This window comes from Mustela nigripes, unplaced genomic scaffold (assembly GCF_022355385.1).
Source record: "Mustela nigripes isolate SB6536 unplaced genomic scaffold, MUSNIG.SB6536 HiC_scaffold_76, whole genome shotgun sequence".
Lineage (NCBI taxonomy): Eukaryota > Metazoa > Chordata > Mammalia > Carnivora > Mustelidae > Mustela > Mustela nigripes.
This window is the reverse complement of record NW_026739491.1, coordinates 1,370,290-1,391,470: the sequence shown is the minus strand read 5'-3', so window position 1 is coordinate 1,391,470 and position 21,181 is coordinate 1,370,290. Positions and strand designations below refer to the sequence as shown.

Sequence of the window (21,181 nt, the reverse complement as noted above, 5' to 3'; positions counted from 1 at the left end):
CCCTGGGCAAGCCCTACCCCGCTTTCCTTGCTGTATTTTTCTCCTGCGCTTGACTCACACCGGCAAATTTACGTAGCTCTGATTTATATTCTTTGCCAGTCTCCCCAGCCAGCATGTAAAGGCCAGGAAGGCAGAGATGTTTATCTTCTGTTGATTGCTGTATCCCCTGCAAGTAGGACAGTGCCTGGTGCAAAGTGAGCGCACGATAAACATTTGTTTGAATGGATTACATAATCAGTGGTAAAAACAAAACCAAGGTAAAGACCATATGCTTCGGGAGAGAAGAGAGCCAGCAGCGAGTCCTGGTTGAGAGCGTGGATCCCAGTGCCCGGCTGCCGGGGGTTCAACTCCCAACTGTTTCACTTAACATTGTGTCATGTTGGGGCGGGGGTCGTAGCTTCTCTGTGCTTGGGGGACATGATTAAACCACCTTTAAGAGGTAAGGCTGTTTGGAGGACTGAATGAGTTAATATTTACAATATACTTAGAACGGCATCGGACACAAAGCGAGTAAGCTGTATAAATGTTATGTAAAATAAACGTGCCCTCTTTCCATAAAATAGAAAGCACGTACACAGGTATTTGTGCTCATGTCTGTGCACAAGAGCCATGAGCTATGACAGCTGCTGGGGCTGAGGCCTAGTGGAGGAAAGGGCCTTACTTCTAACCGGGTTTTACTCAGATGCATGCATTTCTGATTTAAAAAACAGATTAGTAATGCCTCTGAGTTATTGATTATGGAGGAAGTTTATTATGCTCTCCTATCTTTTTTGCCAAACAACAAATTTTAAAAGGCATCTTAGTATTCATGGTATCAAAAGTAAGCTGACGGCGGTCTTGCTCCCTCCCAGGCGGGGAGCAGAAGGGGAGAAGGCATCTGCTGATGGAGGGGGGAGGGCAGAGGGGGCTCCTCCCTACCACCTGCTGGCCCCTGGAAGGGGACTGAAGTCCACACCCATTCCCCCGAGGCTGACATGGCTATAAGATCCCAAGTACCAAGCTAAGCACAGACACATGAGGCTTGAGGGGAGAAGAAGGGGTGCTTGTGGAGGGCCGGGGTCCAGCTGCCCCAGTGTGGGGTCTCTGGGCTGGGGCAGCCAGGGTCTTGGGGAGGCTACACTTGCACATGATGCCTCAAGAGGGTAGGTGGCCATGTGTGAAAGAGGCCTGGATGTGTAGATTCATTTAAGGAAGGTCAGGGCCACGCCACACTGATGGTTCCCCGGTGTGACAGATGCTGGAGACCGCCAGAGCCTCTAGTTTGATTAGCTCCTCGGGTCCCCTCTCCCAGATGCTAATGAGGAAGGCAAGGTAGGGAGCTGAAGCCCTCTGCACCCAAGTCCCCTCTGGCTTTTAATAAGGTATAGGGCTGGGGAAAGTGAACTTGAACTTTTGCGTCCCACCGCCTCCTCTGGGCTATTGGAACTGAAAGCCTGCCCACAGACCGCTGGTTCCAAGGACCTCCTTTCCTTGCAAGGAGCTGGAGGCCCGGAATGGGAGTGACTGGCTCAAGGCCTCCCAGAGGAAGGCGGTGGGAGATAGGAACCCACAGCCATGGTCTGTGCTGGGCAGCTGCCTCTCACCCAGCTCTCATTTCTCCAGCCCCTGTCTAGGGTGTCCTGCATTTTCTCAAACCTGTACTTTCCTGCCCCAAGGAGCTGGAGCCTCCATTTAGCAAGGTAGGGCCCTGGGGAAACTCCACATAGTGTTTTTGGCTCCAAGGAAAGGGTCCTACTGCACTGTGAGATCAGAGGGAAAGGGAGGGAGTCGCTTGGGGACTGTGGGGGGCCCAGTGGGCCTGACACCCTCCTTTACCTCTTCTGAGGTCTCTTCCTCCTCCTCCCTCACTGCTCCTTCCCCCGCCTGCCCTTCTCCCTGGCTATTGTTCTATTCATCCTGTCTTGCCCAGAATCTCAAAATTAAAAGAAACCTCAGAAGTCACCTAAATCCTGGCTTCTCAGTGTGTGGCCCGCAGACCAGCAGCAGGGGCGCCGCTTATGAGGCTGCCCTAGGTGACAGGCACGAGCAGAAAAGTTGGGAAGCACCCACTGCAGTGACACAGTGCCCAAAGCCGAGGCACCTGTCGTCACCAAGCATGATGACTGCCTCCCCCAGGAGCTCACTGTCAATAGCCAGGCCGCTGCTCCATCTTTGGACAAGTAAGGCATGTGGGGGTGGGGGGGGTGAGGCAGTCCGAGGGTCCTGAGCATCCCTGCTGAGTATGTGAACTGTTAAGGCCTCCCCACCTACGACACTGAGTCATGTTGGTCACGTAGGTAATTAAGTAGGTCAAAGCAACGGCAGCGCTGTGCTCAGGCCCAGAGGAAGGGAACCGGCTTGTTCATTGCCGGCCACCCAAGGTGCTGGGCCCTTAGCACCAAGTTCTTCTGGCGCTGTGACCCACTGTCCACACAGTCACCATTTGGGTCCACCATGTCACCCCACGGGACTTGGGGTGCAGTAATCAGCCCCCCCATGTAATGACCTTACTCTTCCCTGTGCTGGAGTCAATCGTCCTGCTGATCTGTAGAGTCCTGGCCAGAAGACTGGGGTCCTTCCCTGACTCTCCGCGTGCACGTATGGGTGTGTCTGTCTGTCTGTCTCTCTGTGTGACCCCTGTGGCCATTCACTAAGGTCACTGTGGAAAGACTCCTGGGGGAGACCTTGACCTGAAGGCATTCACAGGGAACCTGGGCTCGCCTGAGCACCGACTTTGTCCAACCCCTGCGCCCCTGGTGTTCCACCTTTTCATTATGTCGCCTAATCCTCCCCACAGCCCTGCAGGGTGGTTTATGGCCCCTTTTTACAGCTGCTGAAATTGGAGCTCTACCTGTAGCCCAGTCTCAGAACAGTAACAAACATAAATCATCTGGACATGCGCAGTAAAGAAGCAAGGAACGAGAGGATTGGGGGGAAATGATACCTCTGAATGCAAGGTGCTGTGAGCACCAATGAGTATAATTACACTTTGTCAGGATGGTCCTAACAAACAGGTGTCCCGGGGCTCCCCCAGCTCAGCTGGCAAGCTCTGTACTGAGTGGGCCCTGCAGAACCATGAAACTCCATCAGACAGGTGAAGCTGGTAAGGGTACAAGACCGGTATCCTGGCCCTCCAGGAAGGAGGCAGGAGGGGCATGGTGTGGCTTATGCGAGGCTCTGTGCCGGGGCTCAATGCACACTGTGGAGGCTATTCATTCACTCTTGACTTTCTTGCTTGCCAGGCACTGTCCTAGGTGCTAGGAACCCCAGGGTGAATTGGGTCCTCACCCTCGTAAGGCTTACAGCCTGGGTAGAATGTCTGTAGGTTTTCCTGCTAGCCTCCAATCCCCCTTCTGGAACCAAGGAGCCTGGTGTCTTTGGAGAGTCCCCTTCTCCAAATGTTCCATTCTGGGATAGGACCAACCAATCAGCACTTAAATCTGCAACTCATAGGGAATGGTGCAAGGAAGGGTAAAGGGCCCAGCCAATCACGAGTGGCGATTTGGGGGCTTTGGAGGAATCTGCTGAGAAGAGGGAGTGCTGAAAGGATGGGATGTCACTATGGATCTGCTTGTAGCCAGCCACCGTGACACCATGGACACTAGCCTGCCTAGTGTCTCCTAGTGACACAAGGAGCCTAGTGACTCCTTGTACTGGAGTCAGTACAAAATAAAGCAGAGTAAGAAGAACAAACCAAGTCCTGAGGACCCTGTGTGAGCCCTGGATCCAACTGTTCCTGAAGCTGTACCTGATCCTGGACTTTGCATAAATTCCATATTTGCCTAATCCTGATTGACTTGAGTTTCTGTCTTATGGTCTTTAGTCCTTTCAAAAACCCAGTGAGTACAGTTTACCTTACTTGTTTTTCACACAGGAAATAGAGGCTCAGAGAAGAGCAAGTGCCTGGAGCAAGGCTGCACAGCAGCCATCTGGAATCTACTCAAGTCAAAGCCATGCTTTTGCCACTACTCCCAGGTGGCAGTCTTGCATGGAGGGTGACCAACAACAATCGGGGTAGGGTACGGGGCTTTGTGACAGGTAGTAAAGGATTTCCCAAGAGAGGGGATAATTAGAACCTCCTCCAACCAGAGACGGGTCTGTAGAAGGGATCCACATGTTAAAAACTGGTGGCTGATTTTTGGTTTTGGTTTCCAATTTTTATTTTTGCTTTAGTTGCCAACTCTGAAGAAACAGACAATTTTAGGTAAAAATCCCATGTTCAGCTTTTTTAGGAAAATCGGAAGCCCTGGCAACAGCAGGCAGGTGGTCCCACATGGTCAGTGTGCCAGAGCTGGGGCAGGGGGCGGGGGCACTCCTCAAACAGGCAAGGCGTTAACTCTCTAGATCTCCAGCCAGCTCGGCTGCTCCCAAATCTCCCTGGAGCCAGGAAGGTCCTTGATACCCGGCAGGGCTTCATTACACACTTGGTGAGTGGACGAAGCAGATGAGAGGGTGTGAGCAACCTTGTCAGTGCGCTTGGGGCGGGGGCGGGGGGCAGTGTGGTGTCGAACTTGGGGCTCAGGGATGAGACAGCTCAGGGCGGATGGTTGCTCACCACTTACAACTGTGTCACCAGGGGCGGCAGGGGACGGGGAGTTCTCTTCCTTTCTGTGCCCTCAGCTACCCCTCTATAAAATGGGAATAACTATAGTCGAGTAAGATTCTCCGGGCAAAGGGGTAAACTGTCAGTAACTAGTAGCCTCACCTCTTCCACTGATCGAACAGACCTTAGACAAATTCCTTCCCCGATCCAAGCCCCAGTTCATCCAAGGTGCTTGGGTTTGATTTCGTCAGGACCTGCCTGCTCTGGCCTTGGGTCACTGTGAAAATTCAGCATTCGAGCAAACTCCTGGTGCTGGGCAGGTAGACACACCTGAGGCCACAGGGGTCTCTCTGCGCACTGCTTCGCCACCGAGGTCAAAAGGGACCCTGGGGGCCATCATAGTCAGGCCCTACGTAATACCAAATTCCTTTAGAGTTAGCCCAAGTTCCAGCTCCAGGACCTGCTGTGGCTCACTGACTCCCAATCATGATAACCCAAAGGTCCAGGGACACGGCTGAAAGGAGCTAGCCCTCGGGGGCCCCTCGTGGGGTCCCCGGGTGTCCTGTCCTTGCTTTGGAGAGCGTGCAAGCAGGGCCCACCACAGCCGTTTCACCGCGGCTGGCCCAGGGGCATCCAGCTGGCAAAGCCGCTGCCATTCCTCTCACACGCCCCCGGATGGGAAATGATTCATGAAAACCAAGAAGGTAAAATTAGCCCAAAGGCTGCCGAGTAATTTATGCAGCCAACAGGCCCAGGAGGGAGGGAAGGCCCACGCTGCCAGCTCAGTGCGGCCTCCTGGGGGCTGGCAGAGGCCGGCCTGGCCATCGGGAGCCTCTGTCTCTGGGGTCTTCTATTTTGGGACCCAGCCTCCGGGGCTGTTGGCAAGGCTTCCAGAACGGTTCTGACCCCCGCCCTCCCCCCACACTCAGCAGACCCGTGCCTGCCACCAGGGACCTGCTAAGTGTCAGTGGGTTACTGGGGAGAAGCTCAAGCATCCCATCCTCATCTCAACCCTGGGAGGACAGTTTCCCCCTCCCCATTTCCCAGGTGAGAAACAAAGGCACTCGGAGGTCAGGTAGATAGCCAAAGGTCATGGGGAAAGCCAGAATTCCAACCCAGATCTCATGCACTCCAAAAGATGTGCTTTCCCCCCATGCTGGGTGTTGTCTGCCAATCTTCAAGTTCTCAGGGTGGGCCAAGGGCAGCCGATCCAGTGGGGATTCCCTGGCAAGTCCTCAGACGTTCTTTTCACCATGCCAGGATGAGTCAACACCAGAACCAAGCCCTGTTGTCCCAGCTTGGCTAGGTGGAGGATCCCCAATATCCCAGTCTCTTAAAAAGGGGTCGAGAAATTGAGGTATAAATCATAACCCTAATGGCAGCATAGAACAGTGGAGATCAGCGAGCCCCATGGACTCACTTTCCAGGGCTGTCCTCCAAGGCCCAGAGAGGGGAAAGGGCTTACTCAAGGCTACACAGCAAACCTGTAGAGCCTGAGTTGGAATTGCATCTCCTGAGTCCCACTACAGGGAGCCTGCCATCAAAACTATTTATAAAGACAGCAAATCTGAGTGGAAGGGGTTCCCCAACTAGGGGGACAGCTGAGGCGGGAGTCATCCCAGAGACCTCCCGGGGCCCCGTGATCTGGTTATGTCTAATACCCACCGCACTTTTGGAACCCACAGGACACACGTGAGCACTTGGAGTGGGGCTCCTTAGAAGGTCGTTGTTGGGAGCAGACCGGAATCCCACTCTAGGCCTGTGGGAACCTGCAAATTCCCTCACCTCCTGAGCCTGGATGAGAAACGGACTTGGGAAATTGACAAGAAAACACGTTTGTTTTCCCACAGGCCGCGAGTGCTCAATAGGAATGCAAGTGTCCCTCACGGTCACAGTCACAGTGCTCACCCTCAGTCCTCTGGCCCCTAGCTGGGCCCAGAGGAGGCCCGAGGCCAGCCATGGGAACATCCCACAGCCACCCATGCAGAAAAAAACTCACCTCTGCCCCCTGGGGCAGGCAGCCGACCGCCAGTGCGGTAGCTCAGAGCAGCACTACTCACTCATGGGACAGGGTTCTGAGCAGCTCAGTGGCAGCGGAACCCCATGTGTCCCCAGTGGGACCCGAGCTTGCCATGGCCCAAGCCCTGAGCTCGTCAGTACTTTGCATTATCAAAACTAAGTGGCCCCTTCCCAGCAATGCTGGGAAAAGCCACCTTTGATTTCACTTCACTGCCATCCAGAAAGACGCGGTTGCTTATTCACTCAACATGTGTATACTGAGCACCGGCCCGTGGGTCAGGCACTGCCAGGAAGACAGGTATGATTTGTCCTGGGTGTGGGGAGGATCCTCCTGGTCCTAAGAAGCACTGGAATGGTTCACACACAACCTTGGGGGTCACACCGCTGGGATTCAAATACCAGTGTCAGTGTCATCCCCATTAGGACTCTGGGGAGTCACTTAGCCTGTCTGTGCCTCAGTTTCCTCAGCTGTAAATGGAGGATAATAATGGTATCCACTTCATGAGTTTATTCTGAAGATTAAGTGAAATCTTATGGGTCAAGACTTGGAATAGCACCAGACACATAGTAAATGTTCAATTAATATGAAGTTATTATTGACCCAGGACCCAAGACCACATTCCCTTGACCCCAACAGCCATGCTCGTAACTCAGAGCTGGGCCAGCTCAAGGTCTTTGGTGTGACTCAATGGTGTGACTGGTAAGGGTTCTATATCTGGAATCAGGAAGTGGGGGTCTGAGCTTCCCCTCTGCCAACTGCTGGCTCACAGCAGCCCCTGCCCTCTCTGAGCCTTGCTCTCTCCAGTCTTAAAAAGGGCCCAAGGATGGCTGAGCTCCTGCTTCCCTGGGAGGAGCACCCCGAGTCCCGAGGGTCACTGCAGTCTTCTGTCTGCCACATTCTGTCCCCCACTTACCTCGGGCCACCAAGAGGGTTTGTGGCCAGAGCTAGGGAAGAGCAAGGCCCTGGGCCAGCTACGGTGCTTCTCCTTTCTCGGGAAATAATCCCAGCCCTCTGAGCTCACCGACCACACAGGCCGCCGATCGGTGGGTCACCTTCCGCCAACACCCTCGCGTTCGGTGGCCTCATGACAAAGAGCTGGACACGAAGCCAGAGAGCCTGGGTATAGTCTCAACACCACTGGCGCCCCACTGTGGGGCTCTGGGACAGTCACTCCGCGGCTCTGAGCCTCAGTGTGTGCATCTGTGAAAGGGCCTCAGCCAGGCTGCCCGTTTCACAGGGTGGCTGTGATGAGCGAGCTGGCGGGACGGTGGCATGAGAAGTGGTTTAGAACCTGCAGGGTGGGAAGGAGGGGAGGAAAGAGCAAAAGACCATCCTGTCCAGCACTAAACATACCATCACGGGCAGAGACTCGCCTCCCGAGCAGAAAGGCAAACCCAAACCAGGGCCAGTGTGGCCCAGAGGGGCCCCAGGCCTCTCCAGGGAGAGGCTGGCCCCAAGCTGCTTTCTTCTCCTGCCCACCCTGCGGGCCGAGGGAGATCAAATCCCCGGCCACAACGGGCTCCATTGAGAGCTGGTAAATCTGCCCGAGGTGTGGGGTTACGTTACCCAGGCTCCCGGCCGCCGCCGCCAAGCGAAGGGTCAGGCTGACCTCCTTCCCTCCCTGTAGGTCCTAGTCCAGAACCTGCTGGGCGAGCCAGGAAGGATTCCAATCACCCGCCTCATTCCCAGGCAGGCCCCTCCTCTGGGAAATCAGGGAGCGGACAGTGGGATGAAACCGTTGCTGGGGCCACAGCCATCCCAGGCTGCCCACAGGAGACCCAGGGCCCCTGCCTGCAGAGTGGGGGCGGGCGGAGGGGGCTGCAGCTAACACAGACCAGAGACCCCAGGACAGAGTATTACTGGGATTTGACGAAGTGCCTGGCACAGCATTCTTCACGCTGCACGTGTGTTCCCTTCCTCCGTCCTCACGGCGGCTCTGTGACAGAGACACTATTGTCCTCTCCATTTTACAGAGGCTGAAACTGAGGCACACAGAGGTCGAGGTTAAGGAGATTTCCCAGAAACAACCTGGACTTGAACAACCTGGTCAAGTGACCCCAGAGTCCACTTACCACGACAGGCCCTCAAGAGAGGGGTCACTCCAGAACATGCCCTTTGAGTGAGGGTAGAAGCACCCAGGTGTGAAGGAGAAAAGTCTCCAGGGGCTGTGGCTACTATTTCCAGCCGTCTGGGGACTGCCTGGGGACAGGGGAGCGGCCTTTCTCTTTGCTTCTAAAGAAGAGACCCAGGAATAGTTGGGGCCCTACAGGGAGACATTTGGTTCCATGCAGAGAAGTCTCCATGGACGGCTTTTAAATATCGTGCAACCATTTTTTTAAAATGCCACAGGCTCGCATTCCCAGCAGTAGCTACTCTGGAGAGAACAGAGAGAGAGAAGGAAAGAGAGAGAAAGAAAGAAAGAAAGAGAATTATGACAGCTTGCTATGTAAAACCATGACTACAATTCCTAGCTCCAATGTTAAGTGAGAAAAGCATTTACAGCATGATCTGTAACCATTTGTTTAAACACACACACACACACACATGCGTGCTGGCATGGCATATCTCCCTGTAGGTTCTGTGAGTGGATGTATAGAGAAATATCTAGAAGGACATACACCAAAGTAATAACAGTGACAATTAACCCTGCAGAGGAGGCCGGAATATTGTAATGAAGGAAGACGATATTTAGCTTTTTAAATAATATTTGATTTTAGTACAACAAAAATGTATTTGTATATTTCTTACATAATTAAAACCTTAGTAAAACACCATAAAAAAGACACAGTGGGCTGCCTTGGAATGAGTGAGCTACGGGTCCCTGGAGGTATGCAAGCATCTGCACTGGGGCGGAGGAATTCAAAAGAATTTGAAGAACACAGGGGCCAGGTGGGTTCACTGGCCCTTCTGAGCCTCAGAGGCTTATCAGGCGAGTAGGAGCAACGGCCACATTCTCCCTGCATCAAGAGTGGCTTTAAGGAAGCGCTTAGCATTCTGACCTGGAGCAGGGAAGGCTGCGGGCCCTCACAGTGACTTGGGCAAGGACGCACAGGCCAGTTTCTCCCTCTCCCCTTCCCCCCAGTGACTCCTAGCGCCAGCCCTTCAGTTCCAGCAGGCCCCCAGCCCCTGGTCAGCAGGCCCAGCTGCTGTGTGGGATACTTTATTAGCCTCAGGCTCCAAGGGTCAGGGTTGTGTCTCTGGGAGGACCTCATAGTGGGGACAAGAGTTCAGGAAGGAAGAAGCAGAAGAAATGCTCCCAAGGTTGATTGCTCCAGTGACACTGAGTCCCAGCTGTGACCGTGGCCACACGGTGAGCCCCAGTCCCCAACAAGGTCAGCCCCAGCCCCAGCCATAGCCCTGGCCCATGAGAATCCAATAAGCAAAGGTTGATGAGCCCTTACCTTACCTGGCAAGACAGCAATGGGGTCAAGAAAAGAGCCAAGAGATACGGGTTGGAGTCCCAGCACCTGCCCCTGACTTCTCATAAGACCTTGACAAAGTCACTGAACCCTGGGTGCCTCAACCTTTCCAATGCCAAAATGGGCAGACAGTATCTAACTCCCAAGTCTGCCACGTTAGACCACACACGATGTCATCCACAGAGCCTCTCTGTGGACTCCCACAAAATGTGAGGCCCCCATCCGCACCACGGACAAGGCACTGAGAAAAGGAGGGGGCCACAACTGAGCTCCAAAAGCAGTTAGACCTGCTGCAGGTCCGGGGGCCTGGGGCAGCTGGAAAGGGGTCCATTTGTGGCCCCAGGCGGGGACCAGGAAGCAGCAGGCAGAGGGATTCTCCAGAGGAGACAGGAGTGAGTCTGAAAGAGCAGTGGAGCCTTTCTTGGCCACTGTCCTGGGCCGAGGGCCAGGGTGTTCAGGGAGGGCAGGGAGCCACTGGCAGGTGCCAAGGAAGAGTACAGTTTCTACCTGAAACTGGGGGCGGGGACCCTGGGAGCCAGGCCAGAGAGTCCTTGCCTCACAGGTAGCCAGGAACTGGGGCAGAGGCAAGCGACAGATCCACACAGGGGAATCAGGAAGAGGAAGAGCCATGCTCGGTCCAGAGAAGCCCACGACAGGCAGCAGGGAGCTCAAGAGCCGGACCTGCCCCTGGGTCCTGGGCACAGCCCCAGAGGATCCGAACTGGGATACAAGTGGCACCAGGCCACACAGAACAGGCTCGAGGTGTCCTGTGCAGGGAGAGGGGCCCCTGAGAAGCAAGGAGGTCCTGCCTGCTGCTCACAGGGAATGCACCAGCTCTGGGAAAGGCAGGCAGCAGCACGAAGTCTGAGCTAGGAGGCTTAGCGGGTCTGGGGCGCCCTCACCCCACCTCGGGGAGACCCATGGGCTATGACTGAGTCCAGCGTGGGGCCAGCCCAAGGCAGAAAGCCAGGGAGGTCCGAGGACACAAGCCTTGTGCCTCCAAGCACAAGCCAGGCCACCATCAAAACCCGAGCCCCTCAGTGACTCCTGGTCCTGAAGCCGGCAGCCAGACGGGCTGCAAATGCCTCCCAGCCCATCCCGCAGGATCCTGGGCAGCTGGACTCCCCACCGAAGGGCAGCCAGACAGTCCCGCCTGCTGTGTGGGGCCCAGCTGATGGGGAGCCGCGGGGAGGGAACGGGAGGCCAGGCCACTGGGAACAGGGGCCCCCGCCCGAGGAGAAGGGTGTAGGTGGGGCTGTGCAGGCCGTCCTTCTTTGGAGACCTGTGGCCACAGGCAGGCCCAGACACACCAGGGGCTGTTCCCAGCAGCCCCAGATGGGAAGGGTGGGCTCCTCTCCTCCCCAGACTGCACCATGGCAGCAGCTCCCCATCTGCTCACCTGAGCTGGCCCGGGACGAGATGTGAACTGTCCCCCTTGACCACGCGTTCACTCCTCTGGCCACAAATGCAGGCTTTAGCCCTGACCCTGACCCGACAGACAGTTCGAGCCGGAGGCCACTTCAGGCGGCTGTCCACGGATCACCTCCTATTCAGACCCCACACCAGCACATACCAGGCCCCAGGCCTGGCCAAGCCCCCACCTCAGCCTCAGAGCTCAGCCTTCCCGCCTCCTGCCCACACTCCCTGGCATGGCTCTGGACTCCTCAGGGCAGCTGGCACACCCCCTTTGACAGCTCACAGCACTGGTAGCATCAGGCAGGGAATAAAAGAACTCTGCCATGGCCAGCCAACCACACCACAGGTCAACGCACTGACCAGGACGACAGCCTGGGAAGGCCCGCTGCTCACATGGCCGAGAACTGCCCCCCTGTCCAGCCAGGACTGACTCGGGGGCCGCCGGGCATCAGCAGAACCTTAGGGCTGGCTGTCTCCGAAGGAACAAGGATAGGCCCGCTCTCCAGCAACTTATCGCACCGGCACCAAGAAACAGCCTTCCGGAAGGCAGAAGACAGAAAGGAAAACACCACCTGGATGGCCTCTGCAGTCACTTAAAGCACATCCTCAGCTCTGACTCTATCTCCCACCTCCAGAACACCCTAAACTCAGTTTTGTTAAGTCCAGCCTCAGCCTGGCATTCAAGGCCCTCAAAGTCTGGCCCTAGCCTCCCTCTCCAGGGCCATCTCCTCTACTTGTTCTCCAAACACCCCAGACCACTCGCCCTTTCCTGAACTGCCCTATCCTCATGTTGTCTGCCTTTGCACATACTGTTCCCGGTGCCTAAAATGTCCTGCCCTCTTCCTCCACCTGGCGGACTTCCACTCGTCCTTCTAGGTCCAGCTCCCTGCCTCTTCCTCCGGGAAGCGTAACAGGCTCTCCCTCTCCCATCGCTGGTGGCAGAATGACTTGCTCCCCTCCCCATCACATCCACGAGCAAGTAGGACACTTTCTACCTTCAATCACAGTTAGGATCTGGGCCAGAGCTGCTCACACTATTTGGGGAGAGTTTTCCAATCTGTTGCCAACTGATGCTTTTGTAAATTACAATTTTTAAAAAAATGAGGCAGCAATGGTCAAGTTGCAATAGGAGTTTTTTGACACTTACTTTCAATGTTGTAACTATCTCCCATGCAGATCAGTAACACCCCGCTTACAGGTGGGCGGGGGTCTGCAGACCACCCTTTTCTGGGTACAGGACCCATCAAATCACGTGTTTATGTTTGGCCCTCCAGAGCCCAAGAGGGGCACTCCATGAACATCTGTTGACCCAAATATGGGATGGGAAGGTCCCAACAACCCAGTAACATGGGCAGCACCTGTGCTGGGCCACCCTACCCTTTTCTCAGGTGAGCACACAGATGCCACAGCTGGCCCACGCTGTACTTTCTCGGGACCACCTGGCATCAGGTGCTTGGAGCCTACAAGTCCCCCAGATGCCCCTCCTACCTTCCCTCCCAGCATACCCTCCAACCACAGTTCCCACGCAGTGGAGGAGAGCTCAGACTCAGGAATCAGAGAGACATGGGTTCAGGTCCTAGCTCTGCCTTTCATAGCTGTGTGGCCTTGGGTAAGTCATTTCAATTCTCTGGGCCTCACTTTCTCCTCTGTAAATGAAGGCTAATGACACCAGCGGGATGGGGCAATGTGCTGGGACCCATCCACACTCATAAGCTTCATTCAAGTTTGGCTATTACTGATGTTTCTAAAGGCCTGGCTCACCCAGCCCAAAACTTGGCCTTGTGTCCTCCCTTTCTGTTTTTCCTCCACCCAAGACCCAAAGTCTTATTTGGGGGGGCAGGGGGGAGGTAAATTCTTCCCTGGCTGCTAAGTTTGCTGATTTCCTTTGCAGATTTCACCCCCCCTGGCCCTCCCTACCCCGGTCTAAGTGCCCCGCCCCTGGCCCCAGGACACCTTGAGCCTCTGACCTCTTCACCTCCTCTCTAAATACCAGCCCTCTGGATGGTCCAGCTTTTCCTCTGCGGTACAGCTGTCTAAAGAGGTATCTTACACCACCCTGGGAAAAGGCCGCCCTGTTTGGGTTGGGGCACGGAAGGGCTAGGCTAAAAGATCAGGGACAGGCCCCCGGCTTGCAAAAGCGCCCCCCCCACCTCCACCCACCCTCCAGAGCCCACCTCCCTGTACCTTGGGCCATGACAATGCTGAGTCCACCCGGGCTGGCTCCCAGTCAGCCGCCCCCACGAAAGGCTCACTCCCTGCTGGGGCTGAGGGTCCGGTGGGCTGTTCCCCAGGCCCGTCGGCCAGCCCAGAGCCTCCCAAGCCGGCCATCTCCATCCCCCGAGCATCGGGCAGCAGGATCCCTTCCCGGCCCTCACCCCTTTCCCTCTGGGAAAGTGGGAGATAGTGGGAGAAGCCACTCTGGGAAAGCTGACACTGTGGGGGTGGTTCCATATTTACTTGCTTGGTGACGTCCATACCCAGCCCAGCTCGGTGCCCAGGTCAAGTTGCTCGCCTTGTCTGCTGGTCCCACTCTGGCCCCCAGCCCCGCCATGAGCCAGAGAAGGCCCGCTGGCCACTCTCCCCTCCCCCTTCCCCCAGGTCCTCATGCACATGACCCGGGTCTGCTGCCTCTGTCCCCTTAGGATGGGGTGAGCTGCTGTCACAGCAGAGTCAAGCAGTACCCCCCCACACACAGCCACTCCTTCTGGAAAGCAGGGCACAGAGCCTGGGCCAAAAGCTCTCAGAATTCCCCCATCTTACTCTGATGATTGCAGGAGGACAGTGGGTGCAGAGGAAGGGGTCCTAGATTTGGGATTTAGCTTGGTCACTCCCTAAACAGTACAACCTCTGGCATGCCACTTTCTCTCTGGGATCCCCCATCTTCTCAGCTCTAAAATGGGGTTCATGAGAGCCAGCCCATGGGCCTCACGGGCCATTGACAGGGGATCTGGAAAAAGATGAGTTGGGAGGAGTCCCCGTTGGCCTTACAGGTCGGGTTGGGGGGGTTAGAGAGAGTGGTGGAAGGGAAAGTTCTAGAAGGCACTGAAGGCTGGAGGCCCAGGTGTGGCTTTGCATAAAGGGTCCCTGCCCCTTAGCACTCACCAGGGATCTGAGGCTGATGCTAGGGAGCAGGACAGTCAGCAGCTGTCTGCCCCCTCCCCTCTCCCCGCCTCCTTCAGCCCATGTCATTTCATTGGAGACTCTTGGTCTGTCCAAATGTGCCTGCAAGTTCTCACCCATGAGGTTCCCAGGTGGGGAGAAGGGCCTGTAACCAGCTGTGTAAACCAAGGGCTTATAAATCAAATCCCACATTTAAAGCACCCAGGAGACCTGCTGGGAATCGTTAACTACCACAGGTAGGCCACCCCTGAGGCTACATTTATAAATGTGGGTTTCTCGGGTGACTGGAAAGATTAGATTATAGCTGGGTGATCTGGAGCTAGTCACTTAACCTCTCTGAACTTGCTTGAGCTTCCCATCCATAAATGGATATAGAAGGGACCTCAGGGGGCACAATATGTGTTCCTCTTAAATCTAGTCATGAGGACAGGGAGGAAAAAAATTTTGTCCAAAGAATGTGGCCCTGGACTGATCCTATAGTCTCCACTTATAGGGAGGGAAACTGAACTACTTGAGTTTCTCCAAGCCCTTCTGTGTGTCTAGGCCTTTGCACAAGCCATACCCCACATAAGAATGCCTCGCCCCTCTCTACTATCTCCTCAATCCTTCGAAACCCAGCTCGAAGGCCACCTCCTCCTCCAGGAAGCTTCCCTTGACCTAGAGTCGGAGACCATCTGCCTTACATCCTTGTACTAGAATCTTTAACTGCCTGGTTAATTGCTCACCTCCCACGCTGGTCCGTAAGTTCTACAGGAGCAGAGACTGGGTTCCCCTTGCACCCCCAAGCCTAGCACAGTACCTGGCCCAGGGATGGCCCATGGGCCCTGATCACCTGATGAAGAAAGGAAGAACTAGAGGCAGCCCCAGGCCTCCCCTTTTACAGAGCCCTGGCCAAGGACACCACCACGAGTGTGGCTGCACCACGCGAACACCGGGCTTTCCAACACAGATACAAATCTGCAATAGGAAACAGGCTTTTTAAAAATAACAGCACATTTTTTTCTTTTTTCTTCATTGTTTGTTTCCCCCCTTTCTGCACGGCTTATTTTTCCGGCGCAGCCCCTGGGCCAGCTGTGGGGAAGCCTCTTCCAGGCCCCACTCTGAGAACATGGGGCTGTGGGGCCTCCAAGGATTCTCGGGCCCCAGCAGGGGTGGAGATGTACCAGATGGTTCCAGACCAGTCCTGGCAGCAAGACCACCAAGCAGCTCTGGGCCAGAAACCAGTTTGCACAAACCCTAAGGGTAGGTGGGTGTCACCTCCTGGGAATTTACCCCCCTAGAAGGGTTTTATAAACCCATGTGACATTTCCAAAGGGGTATCTCCTCGGTGGGTCTGGGGTTCTCTGTCTTCATTCTAAGAGGGCATCCTCAAGGAGGTGGCATCAGAATACCAGGGTTCCAATAGTGGCCATATCCCTGTGTAACCCTGGATCTTTTACACCATCTTCTGGGCCCTCAGTTTACCCATTTGTGAAATGGCAATAATAACACATACCTTGTGGAGTGGCTTTCTACATAGAGACATGCCTAGGACCCTCAAGAGCCCTCAATAAACATTCACTCCTTTGCCATCATTATTTTCATCACCCCTGGATCTCCTACCCTGTGGCCCCATCACCTTATCATATACTCTCTAGATCAGCAGAAGCCTCAGGGTTTGTTAAATCCCACACTCTTGCCCTCCCGGGTGTCCTCTCAGACCTCCCAGAAACGTGGTCCTTATGGGGCGCGGCCTCCTGTAAGTGTGGGGAGCTTGGTACCTATACCCTACAGACCAGTTTGTCCACCACACCTGATGCCTCCTTCCAGCGGGACCCACCTGCCCTGACACCCAGGAAACAGGGTTCATTTACCCTGTCTCTCGCCCCCGGCACCCAGTGAACCTGCAGTCAATGCTCAGGGAATCTTCAGAAGCAGCCTTTGTGTGCAGACCCTGGAAATAGAGCAGCAAACCCAGGCACTGCCCCCGCAGAGCTCCCAGTCTGATGAAAGGCGGAGACCAGAATCAGTAATCACACCCACAACTATAAAATTGCTACAGAGATGAGTGCTGCAAAGGAGAGGTACATGGGGTCATGAGAGGCTGTCATGGAGGGCTCCATCTAATCAGGGAGGGCTTCCCTGAAGAGGTGAAGTGGAAGCTGAAAGATGGATGAAGAAGCCTAAGCAGGGGGAATGCGGTGCATGGTCAGGGCTGACGGGACAATGCGCCATGTCAGGGGGAACATAGCGAATGGAGGGATGCAAAACGGTGTCCCCACAGGGTCTGGAAGGCAGCTAAATGATTTCTAGCTTTCTCCTAACAGCATTGGGAGTCCCTGAAAGTTTTCCAGGCAGGGGTTGATAGACTCACATTTGTTTGTCCAAAGGGTCACCCTGGCTGCTAATGGTGAGCCTTCCTGAGTCCCGAGACAAGTGTGTATGTACTTGTCTCAGCCTGGAATGTTCCTCTAGTCCTTGTATCGGTCAGTTCAGGCTAGGTTATGCTGTAGTAACAAACAACCCCCAAATCTCAGTGGTTGCAAACAACAAAGGTTTAGTTATCATTCAAGCTGCATATCCATCGTGGGACATTGTCAAGGGGATCTGTGCCACACAGCCACCCAGGGACACAGACTAGCAAAGGCAGCCGCTGTCCCACCTGCCGCTACCTGCCATGTCACAGGGAAAGAACACTCTGGAGGCTTGTGCACTGGCCACTAGATGCTTTGGCCCAACCTGATTTGTGTCACTGAAGCTCACAACTCACCCACCAGCCACACGGCCCCACCCAAGCACAAGGGTCCCCAGATTCAATCCTTCCCTGTGCCTGGGTGAACTGGAAATGTTTAGGGGTTAGTATCAAGAACTACCCAGACACTCTCCTGCTCCACCTTGCCCTTACCAGTCTCAACTCATTCATTAGATCATAAGCGGTCCAGTATTCCAGAAGAAGGGCGGGTCACATGCAGGAGAGAACTAAACTTGGAGCGCAGGGAGATCTCGGGGGAGGGTGTGAGGTGAGGCTGAGGAAGGGGCAGGGGACAGATCACTCCAGAGCTTTTAGGTCATGGGGGTGATTTGGTTCTTTATCCCAAAAGCTGAGAAGACTCTTCTGAGTTTTAAGCAAGAAACAGGAGGCCTGATGTGAGCTTTTTCGGAATGGATCACTCTGATTGTGAGGTGGAGACTGGCAAGGAGGGGAAGCTGCAGGTAGACAGTTCGGAGGCTCAGAATATTTCCTGAGGATGGACAGGAGGCAAGGGACGGCCTTGGATGCTGTGCGTCGGTCATGACTATGATAGAGCCAAGGGGATGGGCCAACGAGGCAGCTGAATAAACGTGTGACTCCTGACTCCTAGTCCGATGGTCTTTACTTCCTTCACACTTGCCAGTGACCTAGAACCAGGGAAACCCCATCTCCACATCCAAGACTCCGAGAGGAAAGATTCAAATGACAGAAGTCTTACTGACACCAAAGAAAACAAATTTATGAAACACATCAATCCAAGGGGTCTGGAGGACAGAACTCTAACTCATGTCAATGCTGGACAGAAGTGATGGTTGTGATGGCTGATCGGGGCTCTTGGGACAAGGGAGGGGGAACCCCTTGTCTTTGAGAATGTCATTAGGAAAGAGAACTAGCCCGTGCCCCAGCTGCTCCTTGGAGGCCCTGTCTGGAATCGGATGGTCTTGGGCTGGGCAATTCTGATGGTCCCAGGATAGTAGGTTCCACAATAATCCCAGATAGAGAAAACACTTCTTGAATCATGTGTGGAGCACAGACTAGGCATTTTATCTCTATCACCTTTAATCTCACAACTGCCTTGCCACACAGGTTCTGTTGGCTCCATTTTCAGGATGGAGAAGCAAGGTTCAGAGAGATCAAAGGTAACCGTGCCAAATCCAAAGTCATACAGTTATAACACAGTGGTGGGGGAAGGACTCCCAACAGAGAACCACTTTCCTTAAACTCAAGCAATCATATGGGACTCTTCCCAGCAGGTTCTCAGACATTTGGCCACACAGAACTCTGCCCACCTCTCAGAGAGCTGGTGGGTGAAGACCATGCCCCCACCCCACAGGTAAGGACACCACAGCCTGTTAGAGACTCAGACCCAGGACCCCACCTCCCTAACAGCTCCCTTCCTCTCAAGGGTACTGTGGACAAAGGCCAGCTTGGGTGCCACTGGCATATGGCACCACGGAAAATTCTTTTGCCCCAGCCCAGACAAACCCCCCTAAGTTTATAGGGTTTCCAGGCATCAAGAGCAATCTCTCATTATTGCCTCCTGTCCCTGCGCACAAAGAACTGGGTGTGTTTCCTCTCAGCCACTCTAAATTATATACCACAGCCTTTCCCCACATGAAGCCAACATCTACGAAGAAAGATTGAACATTATTCTCTCCTAAGTCCCAGCCCATCCCAGGGGTCAAACCCCTCCCTCCCGCCCAACCCAGTTCAAGACAGAAGCAACTTTTCAACCAGCATCGCCCAACGCTCAATGTGTATGCTCTTTGCGGCGACTTGCTTAGGGCCTGCTGGCCTTGACCGGAGAAAGGTCACTGGCCGCCAAGTTTCTGCAGTTCCTGCAGAAGAGAGCACCTTGGGGATTGCGAGTGGGAGATGGAGGCTACGCTCCAGAGAGATTTCCCGAAGAGTCTACACGGCAACTAAGACTTAAAATATATTAAAGAAACGGCCCCTGGCTCGGCCACCTCCGGCGGGAAGTCGCCGCGGGCGGCGTTGGAAGAGGCCCCACCGCCTCCTGAAGGGCCCGAGCCCCCGACATCAGCCCCAGGCAGCGAGCCGAAAGTGCCCCCAGAACTAGGCCAGCGGCCGCAGAGAGCCCTCCAGCATTCCGCGCTCCGCCCCGCCCCTGTCACCGCGTTCTCATTCCGAACGCTCGGCCCGGGCCGCCGCTCCCATTGGTCGGCGGCCACGTCCGTCAGCGGGCGGAACGTCGGCACAGAGAAAAGGCTACATTGTAACAAGGCGAGCGAGCGAGGAGCGAGCGGGGAGGAAGGAGGCGGAGGGGCGGCCCCCGAATCCCGCAGCGGCGGCGGCGGCGGCAGCGGCGGCAGCTACCTGCCGAGGGTTAACCCACCTCGGGGCCGGGACGAACCGCCCCCCCAAGCCCGTGCCCGCGCCGCCCCGGGCCCCCCGCTCCGCCCGCGCCGGCCCCCGGCTGCCCGCGCCCCCCGCAGCCGCTCGCAGCCCCTGCACCCGCGGCCCCCGCGCTCGCTGGCAAACTGCCGAGCGCTTTCCGAAGCCATTTTCAATGGCCACATTGGCTACCGGGGCTGACTCACCTTCCCGGGAATGCTGCGGCAGCCGCGGGGCCCGGGCGACGCGGGCGGCCCGGCGGGCGGCTCGGCGGAGGCGGCGCGGCCCCGGCTGGCGGCCCCCGCGGCGGGAGCGGCCGCGCTGCGGGCGCGCTGGTCCCCGGCGAGGCAAAGTTTCAGCGCCAGCCTCGGCGCGGCGGCGGCGGCGGCGACTCGCTGCTGCTCTCCTCCCCTGCTTTGACCACCATCTTATTAGTACAGGAAATGACATGGAAAACGGAAGAAAGCGGCGTTTGGGGCAGACGCGGACCCCCCAATTCAGGGGCCGGAGCCGGGACTCACCAGCCGCGTCCCAACCCGGCCCCGGAGAAAACTCCCGGGGCCCCCTCGGCCCCCGCCCCGCGCGCTGCCCGGAGGGGGGAACCTAGCTCCTCGAACCCAAAAGGAGAGGGCGAGTTTTATAATCCTGCCCGCGGAGAAATCGAGAAAAAAATAAATGAAAAAAGAAAAGGTTAAAAGAACTTTCGAACTGGGACACTTTTTTTTTTTTTGATCGGAATTAAAAGTTCTAAAATTTTAAAAAAGTCATTCCGTGGGGGGGGCTCCCTGGCTCCCCGGCCCCGTTGCTGCCCATTTTGAACCAGATGGGGGGGGATCAAAGCGTTTATAATTTTAACCCTTTCGAGACACTCCCCCCCGCCCCCGTCACGCGCAGCAGGGCCCCTTCTGGTCCCTTTTAACCCTTTGAACACCCAGCAGTTTGGAGATACAAACTAAAGTTGTAAAACATAGGAGACCCGCGGCAAGCTGAGGGTAAGGGACGTAGGGGTTCGCTCGTAATGTTAACCGGTTCGGTGGGGCTGCGGTTTTAAGTCGGGCACCGCACGTGTTCTTCAAGTGGAAATTCGTTACAAGGGTTTGAGATTCTGAGAACCCGGCCGGCGGGTCCCTAGCTGATTTGGAAAAGACGTTGATTGAAGCCTCCCTCCGTTGCTCGGTTTCTCAGTTTCTCCATCTGTGAATGGGATTCAATATCCCAGAAAGACAAGGTAGCCAGGAAAAGGTGGGGCGGAATTTTCATAAAGACAAAGTGTTGAAAAGTCTGAATGGCTTCCTTCGGGCGCCCTCAAAGCCAGTGGGGCGGCGATGGGGCAGAGGACACCGCGGGATGGCGTAACCACGACAACCATTCCCAAAATAACCGCTTTCTCTTGGCATTGTCCACAAGGCTTGTGGCGGAACTGCAAGGTCTCCAGCCCAGGGAGGCTGTGCTACGCTGGCTCTAAAAAAAACGAGCCCTAACCCTCCCCCACCCCAAGTTAGAGTTTGCTTGGAGGGATTCAGTCCCAAGAAGGCGCCCAGGTGCGGCGCTGCCCAGTGAGGAGCGCCCCACCCCGCTCCCCAAAATGTCCATCAATC

General features: G+C 55.5%; 1 protein-coding gene across 1 annotated transcript in view; it reads right to left on the bottom strand.

Moving 5' to 3' along the window:
- The window catches only part of LOC132008272 (PR domain-containing protein 11-like), a 76,989-nt gene extending 57,136 nt beyond the window's left edge, over positions 1–19,853 (bottom strand). The window contains exon 1 of the mRNA XM_059386817.1: positions 19,790–19,853. The gene's annotated coding sequence lies outside the window, so the exon portion shown is untranslated. The remainder of the gene's footprint in view (positions 1–19,789) is intronic.
- Positions 19,854–21,181: the final 1,328 nt, after the last annotated feature.